The following is an 8,821-nucleotide window of genomic DNA, read 5'->3' as shown; positions in this document are numbered from 1 at the left end:
CCGGTGAGCTCGTGAGGCGCTTGTCCACGTCGGAGCACCAGCTCGTCGTCTAGGAGCACCGACGAGGAGGGCAGCTCCTGCACGCGTCCGTGACAGCGGGAGGGGGCTCACCATGGCGGGCGGGGCGGGTGCCCATGGCGTGCGGTGGCGTCCTGTAACTAAAAATTACAATAAAATACTTGAAGATATCTTCTCCATGGTATCAATCTTTATAAGATGAAATACTTTTAAGATTTCAGTAAAGAAGTCATAACTGGATAATAGCAACGAGATTTTCATTCATTCACCTGCATAAACCTGATTATGGATTTAAGCCATTGAGTCGCCCATATAAATGCCCCGCAATAAAAAAAGAAAAAAAATAGTCGCCCATGTAGATAGATGAGAAGCTCGTTTTAAGGTCGAAGTTGCTCTTTTGCGCTACTGAATTTATAGACAACCATTTTCTAAGCTGGTGCCACCATTTGGACCCACTTGCTGTTTGCTGCCGCAAAAGATGATGTTTCTAAGCCGGTGCCACCATTTGGAACTAGTTGTTGTTTGCTGCTGCCATCTCTTTTGCTTCTTCGCGTACGTGAGGCTGCACCTCACAGGGATGTTGTCATTGTGGATGCAAGACGCCTCCTCTAGCGCAGTCATCTTGACCACCATGTACTTGAACCAATTGCCATTGTCAAGTGTCTCCTCCTCGTGGAACACGGTGCGCTCCCAGCTGTCGTCTAGGATTTCTATGGAGACGGTGGTGCGCGAGGGAGAGTCTCCGGTGATCGTGAAAACGGTGACACCGACGTACATGGGCACTCCTTTCTTGAAAATAGACGGACTAACCGAGACGTGCCAGACGCGGCTGCAGAAGCGAAAGGTCCGGACCAGAGTGGACGGGGTCCCGGGGGGCATCAGCGCCAGCTTCGAGTAGCCGGGGATCGCGAACAGCTCCGTGATGGATTCCGTCGGGGACGAGCGGCTGGCCATGGTCTTCCCTGATCTGCAATCGGTTACAGGGGTACGTAATACCAGCGTCTGTATACTGGAGTATATATATACTCAACCTGGCGATCAAAAAAAACAAGGGAAACCGTATATAACTCTGCCCGATCGTTCGGGCGGAAATCAAAGACCTATCTGTCCGCGACAAGTCTCTCGATCCAGCATGTCTGCCTTCCGGACAGTACTGTTAGGAATCAGCCGACGTAGTATCTCACAACCAACCGTCATTAGCAAACTTACCTGAATCACCACGTGTTAATTGCGGGTTGCTAAGGGTGACGCAGACAGGCAGATTCACCATGATACGTTCATTCGCGACACGAGGCAGCGTACGTCTACAGTGTTTGATCGTATCTCGCAGCAGCATGAGGAATCAGCGGACCCCGAGACCCGGGTCCGCCGAGATCAATGAATTGTTTGGCCTGGAACTATCGGGAACTCGGGTTGGACTCGACAGTTGGCGAGCTACGTGGCCTGGTTAGGTCCTACAACGTAGCGGTGGTATTTCTCAGTGAGTCAAAGAAAAAGACGAGAGTAATGGTGTCGGGGGTTGGGTGCGACATATGCCAAGGGATGGCTTATCATTGTGGGAGCGAGTAGAACGTCGCCGGTGTCCGGAAGCAGGATAAGGCGTAGACACGTACGCCGGCGCACTTTACCCAGGTTGGGGGCTCTCCTTGGAGATAATACCCCTACTCCTACTCTGTGGGGTCTCCGCATGATCACTAAGGCACTAGTGAGTACAAGTCGCTCCTTGAGCTGTATGCTAGAGGTTGAAGGAGGCGGGGCTAGCTCTCTTCTCCCTCTAGGTATGAGTCTAGGTCTATCAGGTTCGGAACCCTTTGCATGGGTGCCCTGGGGAGTTTATAGAGGCCTACCCTCCAGGGGTACAATGGTAACTCGGCCGGGTGTTGGGCCCGACTGTCAGTGTCTCTGGTCGCCGGCTTCTCCGTCGGCAGCTGGGGCCCGTCGCCTGGCAGGCCCTCCGACCTATCTGGTACGGAGCCGACGGGGCGCGCCCGCCGTTGGCGGGTCTGGTTGGTGGCTGATCACAGTAGTCATGGTGCTAATGACGCGGGCTTGGTCAGGGGAGCGTGGCTACAGTTCCGCCGCCTGGTGGGAGATCACTGTAGCCACACCGCCCCTCGTCTAGTTGATGTCATACTGTCCTTGGGGGAGGGTCCGGCCGCCTGCTGGGGGCCGGCCTCCCGTAGTTCCGACTGGTCCTGCGCCGGCCGCCTTTCGGGCTCTCCCTGCCCAGTAGGGCCCGCCGCCTGCGGGCCGTACCGACAGGCCACCGTGGATACAAGGCTTCACCGGCCAGTAGTGGCGCAAAGGGGGATGGCAACAGTGCCACATTGTGCGGAGAGCTCCGCCGGTACGGGACACTGTAGCCACGCCGATCCCGGGATCCAGGGGTACAGGGCTACGCTGTAGCCTCTCCCTGTCTCATCTCCTTGGTGAGGGGCACAGATTCGGAGGACGCCTGGTGGCCGCCTGCTAGAGGCCGGCCTCTCTGGAGGCCGCCTGCTAGGAGGCGGCGTGTCTTGATGCCGTCTGTTGGTGCTAGGTCGCCTTCGGGTAGCCGGCCGTTCAGGCCAGCCGGCCACCAGAAGGCGGCACTCCATTCTGGAGCCTTATGGGTTGAAGCTGGCCCAAAGTCATGGAAAGTTCAGGGACTCGGGTGCGCCTACCCATGGCCCAATACTCCGACAGTAGTCCCCGAAGCCGACGAGGTGCCGCGGTCGATCGATCGTGAAGCCTCGGCGACTTCCCTCCTCGCCGTGCTTTGGTGGAACACTAGGTCCGCCTTGTGAAGTGCCGACTGCTTGGAACTATTTTGACAAGGCGGACTCGTTCATTGGTTTTGAATGCCGAGGCGGGAAAACAGGTGGCGTGCTTGCTAAGCTTCCTCAGGCACGCCGCCCGCCACGCGCGCGCCACGCGGCGTGCGTCACCCCGGCCAGCCTGCCACCCCACGCTCCTAATGGGATGTGACCAGGGGCCGGGGCCGCCACTACCCTGCCTCGGCACGCGGGCAGATCCGCTGCGGCCGAGGCGGGCGGTTGCGATTCATGCGGGAGTTACTGCGCAGTAACCCCGCGGAGTAATTGGGGAGGGGCATTGGGTCGTGGGCGCAATTAATCCCATGATCCCCACGTCCCGTCCCCTCGGCTTCGCCGCTCGGGGGCTATAAGTAGGGGCGATGGGGGAGTGAAGGAGCTTACGCACTCCTCTCCCCGTCCCTCTTCTTCCTCCTCTCGATGCTGCCCTTCTCCTGCCGCAACGCCGCCGCATCTTGTCGTCGTCGACCTCCTTCTCCCCGCACGACCCCGCCCGGGCGCCATGGCGCGCGAGAGGGGAGGCGATTGGGATGGCTCAACGGTGATCGAGGACCACCTCTCCTTCCTCCGGGCCACGCGCCGGATTCCCAACGCGGCCTTCGTCAAGGTGCGGGTGCCGGCGTGGGAAGAAATCCCGTCGGCGCCGCGGGGGAACGAGCGGGTCGTCTTCTGCTCGCACTTCCTACGTGGCTTCGGCCTTCCGGCGAGCCGGTTTCTCCGCTCCTTCATGGATTTCTTCCGCCTTCAGCCGCACCACCTGACGCCCAACACCGTGACGCTGTTGTCCGCCTTCGTCACGGCATGCGAGGGTTATCTTGGCGTCCCACCCACCCTCGACCCTTGGGGGGCCTGCTTCTATGCCAAGCTGGGCACCTCCACCAAGGAGACGACGGCCGAGTGCGACACCTTCGTCGCCGTGCACCGGCCGTCGAAGAGGAACGCCTTCCCCGTCATCAAGCTGTCACAGTCGGTTAAACTGTGGCAGCAGTCTTATTTCTACGTCGAGAATGTCGACCCGGCGGCCGACTGCCTCAACCTACCGCCCTACGAGGCCGCCCCCCCCCCCGTAGGGCCTCGGGCCAATTAGCGTTACAAGCCGAAGCCAGTGCCGACCGAGACGGCGGCCGCCATCAACCGGCTCCGGGAGATGACGGAGGAGGAGGGCCTCACGGCGGCCGACTTGCTGCTAGCCTTCATCGAGCGCCGGGTTCTGCCGCTCCAAAGCCGCCCTCATCCGATCTGTCCGATGAGCGGGCACCGCGACCCCAGCCGGACGTGCACGAAGGAGATGCCGCCTGCTGAGGTGGCCCGACTGGTGAACGAGGTCACCGACCTCAAGTTTTCGAAGGGCGCCTAGCAATTCGGCAAGCGGCCCTACTCCCGTGACCACCCACCACCAGTCGTAAGTCTCCGGGCCTCTCCTTTTCTTTTTCAGCTTCTTGCTTTGTCTTGGTCTTGAGTAGTTTTCTTCTGGAATGTAGATCTACATGTCCTCGGCGACGGCCGCCCTCGTGGGGCCGGCTGGCGACTACCAGCCGGACCGGGAGGTGAGCGAAGTGGACGACCCCGACCTGGGGGCCGCCGCCTTGGAGGACGACGCCGTAGGCAGTGGCAACGGAGTAGGCGGCTCCAAAGATCAGGGTGGTGTGGAGACCTGGCCCGACGACAACAATGATGAGGACGAGCCGTGTCCTCCGCGGGGCGCCACTGACACCAGTGCAGGCCCCTCCACTGGGCCGGCCGCTCGAGGCGGCAAGCGCAAGCGGAAGCAGGGTGCCGTCTTGTTCGGCAATGCCCTGAAGAAGTCCAAGAATCCGGCCGCCGCGACCAGGCGGAAGGAGGCCGCGGCGAAGGCGGCCAAGTTCTAGAAGCTGCCAAAGGCGCCACCCATGCTGTCAGCATAAGTGTCTTTTTCTGTCCATTTCTTTAGGTTTTTCTCTTAGTGACTCGGCCTGAGATGCTTCATTTTCTGTCTCAGAGCCCCGCTCTCCCTCGACAAGTCGACCGCCGCCTCTGTCATCAGGTCGGCGGAGACTTCTGCCACCACCCGACGAATTGAACCGGCCGCCGAACTCCGAGAGGCGCAGGAACGAAACACACGGGAGGTGCACGAGGAGCGGGAAGCCACTCGCCTGGAGAAGGCGGAGGCTGACAAGGCGGCAGCGTTTGCGCTGCTGAAGCTGGCGGAGGCGGAAGCTGCGGCCGCGGAGAAGGAGCGGCTGGCGGAGGCCAGGCGCCGCCAGGAGCCGCTGGTCGTCACTCCCTTGAGCTCTGCGCCGCCTCCACCTGAATTTGTGGGGTCGACCGGGGAAGCCGGCGGCGACCACCCGGTCATGGAGCGGGAAGCCGGCGATGTCTCCATGCCGGACGTTATCGTGCCTCCGCCGCCGCCAACTGTCGAAGCGAGGGACGAGTAGCCGGATGCCCCACTGGTGCTACCAGCCGGGAACGAGGTGGCGACGGGGCCAACTCCTGAGGCCCGTATGCCCGTGCGCCGCCGTCTTGCCAGGGCAGCCTCGGTGCCGCGAACGCTGGAGGCTGGTGCCACAAGCTCGTCCGCTCCTGACACCGAGGCGACCAACACCGCGCCCTCCGGCTGGATGCGTGGAGACGGCACGGGGGCGTTGAACCAGGCGGCCCTCAACGTCCAGGCCAAGCTCCGGGCCGAAGCCGAAGCCCTCAAGCGGTGCAACGAGGCATTCCTGAGCTCGCGTGCGGCCATCCGGGTATGCTTCTACCCTCTTCGTTTTGTTCTTCTTATTCCTTGGTGGGGGCGCGCTGGCGCACCCACTGGTTGTAGTCCCCAGGTTCCGGGCCGGCTACTGAGCAGGCGGTCCGGAACCTTAACTTTGTAGGCGTCATGTGCTAATTCCTTCTAGGATCTGTTATCACAAGATTACCACAATCTTCGCGCGACCACCTTCAACTCCGGCGTCCGGGAGCTGGAGAGGCAGATCGCGCACTTGTCGGAGAGCCGGAGTAAGTTTGGATTTCCTTTCCCGCAGGGGCGCGCTGGCGCACCCGCGGGCTGTAGTCCCCGAGGATCGGGCCGACTGCTGAGCAGTTGGGCCGAATCTCCTAAGCAAATGTGTTTCTTTATTTGATTGCTGGTAGGTTCTGTCTTCTGTGGGGGCGCGCTGGCGCACCCGTGGGCTGTAGTCCCCGAGATCCGGCCCGACTACTGAGCACTCGGGCTGGATCTCCCCAGCAACCACATTCCTCCCTTGTTCAATTTCTGACATCTTTTCCTTTCTTCTCTCTTGGAAGAGGCCAACGCCACCTTGCAGCAGCAGCTAGGCGAGGCCAACACCGCGCTGCGCGTCAAGGAGGCGGAGTGCGTCAAGCTGGCCAAGGAGCAGGACCGACTGGTCACGCAACTGGCGGAGCAGACAGAGCGCCTCCAAACGGCTCAGCAGGAGGCGAAGTCGAAAGAGACCGACCTCCTTGCTGAATTTGAGGTCGAGCGCTCCGTCTGGGCCGACAAGGAGGCTCAGCTAACTGCCGGCTTCGGCAGCATTGAGGACATGGTTGACGGTACACTTCCCTTCTTTTCTTTCTTTGAGCAGCCGGCCTCCGCCTGGGCTGACCATCTGTTTTAACTTCTGTCTTCTTTACTCTTTCGCCCAATCAGACTTCTTCCCAGGTCACTCCGTCGCCGCCAACTGATATGTCTCCAACATATCTACTTTTCCAAACACTTTTGCCCTTGTTTTGGACTCTAACTTGCATGATTTGAATGAAACTAACCCGGACTGATGCTGTTTTCAGCAGAATTACCATGATGTTCTTTCATGTGTAGAAAACAAAAGTTCTCGGAATGTCCTGAAAATCCTTGGATGCACTTTTTGGAAAATATAAAAAATCCTCGCAAAAGATGAAGACCAGGGGGCCCACACCCTATCCACGAGGGTGGGGGCGCGCCCTCCCCCTTGGGCGCGCCCCCCTGTCTCGTGGGCCCCCTGAGGCTCAGCCGACCTCAACTCCAACTCCATATATTCCGTCTCGCGGAGAAAAAAATCAGAGAGACAGTTTCATCGCGTTTTACGATATGGAGCCACCGCCAAGCCCTAATCTCTCTCGGGAGGGCTGATCTGGAGTCCGTTCGGGGCTCCGGAGAGGGGGATTCGTCGCTGTCGTCATCATCAACCATCCTCCATCACTAATTTCATGATGGTCACCGCCGTGCGTGAGTAATTCCATCATAGGCTTGCTGGACGGTGATGGGTTGGATGAGATTTACCATGTAATCAAGTTAATTTTGTTAGAGTTTGATCCCTAGTATCCACTATGTTCTGAGATTGATGTTGCTATGACTTTGCTATGCTTAATGCTTGTCACTAGGGCCTGAGTGCCATGATTTCAGATATGAACCTATGATGTTTTCATCGATATATGTGTGTTCTTGATCCTATCTTGCAAGTCTATATTCACCTATTATGTGTTATGATCCGACAACCCCGAAGTGACAATAATCGGGATACTTCTCGGTGATGACCGTAGTTTGAGGAGTTCATGTATTCACCATGTGTTAATGCTTTGGTCCGGTTCTCTATTAAAAGGTGGCCTTAATATCCCTTAGTTTCCACTAGGACCCCGCTGCCACGGGAGGGTAGGACAAAAGATGTCATGCAAGTTCTTTTCCATAAGCACGTATGACTATATTTGGAATACATGCCTACATTACATTGATGAATTGGAGCTAGTTCTGTGTCACCCTATGTTATAGGTATTACATGAGGAATCGCATCTAACATAATTATCCATCACTGATCCATTGTCTACGAGCTTTTCATATACTGTGCTTCGCTTATTTAGTTTTTCGTTGCTGCTATTACAATCACTACAAAACCCAAAAATATTGCTATTACTATATTTACCTTTTACCGTTGTTACCATTACTATCATATTACTTTGGTACTAAATACCTTGCTGCAGATACTAAGTTATCCAAGTGTGGTTGAATTGACAACTCAACTGCTAATACTCAAGAATATTCTTTGGCTCCCCTTGTGTTGAATCAATAAATTTGGGTTGAATACTTTACCCTCGAAAGCTGTTGCGATCCCCTACACTTGTGGGTCATCAAGACTATTTTCTGGCGCCGTTGCCGGGGAGCATAGCTCTATTCTCTGAGTCACTTGGGATTTATATCTGTTGATCACTATGAAGAATTTGAAAGACGCTAAAACCAAGATCTATCCTTCAACTACTATAAATTTGGGGAGGTAAGGAACTGCCATCTAGCTCTGCACTAGATTCTCCTTCTGTTATTAATAAGCTTGCGACACCTAAACCTGCTACTGTTATGAATTCTGATATGTCACATGTTATCGATGATGCCACTTCCGCTTTGCATGATACTTATGATGAAACTACTTCTGTGCGTGATACTACTTTGCCAATAGGTGAATTTCTTGATGGACAACTTGCTAGGGCTAGAGAGAATGAAATTATTGAATATGCTATTATTGATGATAGTGATGATGAACGTTCTCCGAATAATTATGAATTGCCCGTTGTTCCTGAGGGTTATGTTATGAATAAAGGAGCTGCTGAAGCTATTTTTACCCGCCAAGATAGATATGATCTTAAGAAACTATTAGCTAAATGGAAGCAGTAGTCTCTTAATGCTAGAATGAAACCTGACCCTACTTTTGCTACTTCACCTATCTGTGTTACTGATAAGGATTATGAATTCTCTGTTGATCCTGAAATTATTACTTTGGTAGAATCTGATCCTTTTTATGGCCTTGAATCTGAAACTGTTGTGGCACATCTTACCAAGTTGAATGATATAGCTACCCTATTTACTCATGATGATAAATCTCGCTACTTTTATATCCTTAAGATATTTCTGTTCTCATTAAAGGGTGATGCTAAGACTTGGTATAATTCTCTTGATCCTGGTTGTGTGCATAGTCCCCAGGATATGATTTATTATTTCTCTGCTAAATATTTCCCTGCTCATAAGAAACAAGCTGCCTTGCGGG

The sequence above is a fragment of the Triticum dicoccoides genome, chromosome 1B, assembly GCF_002162155.2.
Source record: "Triticum dicoccoides isolate Atlit2015 ecotype Zavitan chromosome 1B, WEW_v2.0, whole genome shotgun sequence".
NCBI lineage: Eukaryota > Viridiplantae > Streptophyta > Magnoliopsida > Poales > Poaceae > Triticum > Triticum dicoccoides.
The sequence above is the reverse complement of the archived record's forward strand: the minus strand, read 5'-3'. Positions refer to the sequence as shown.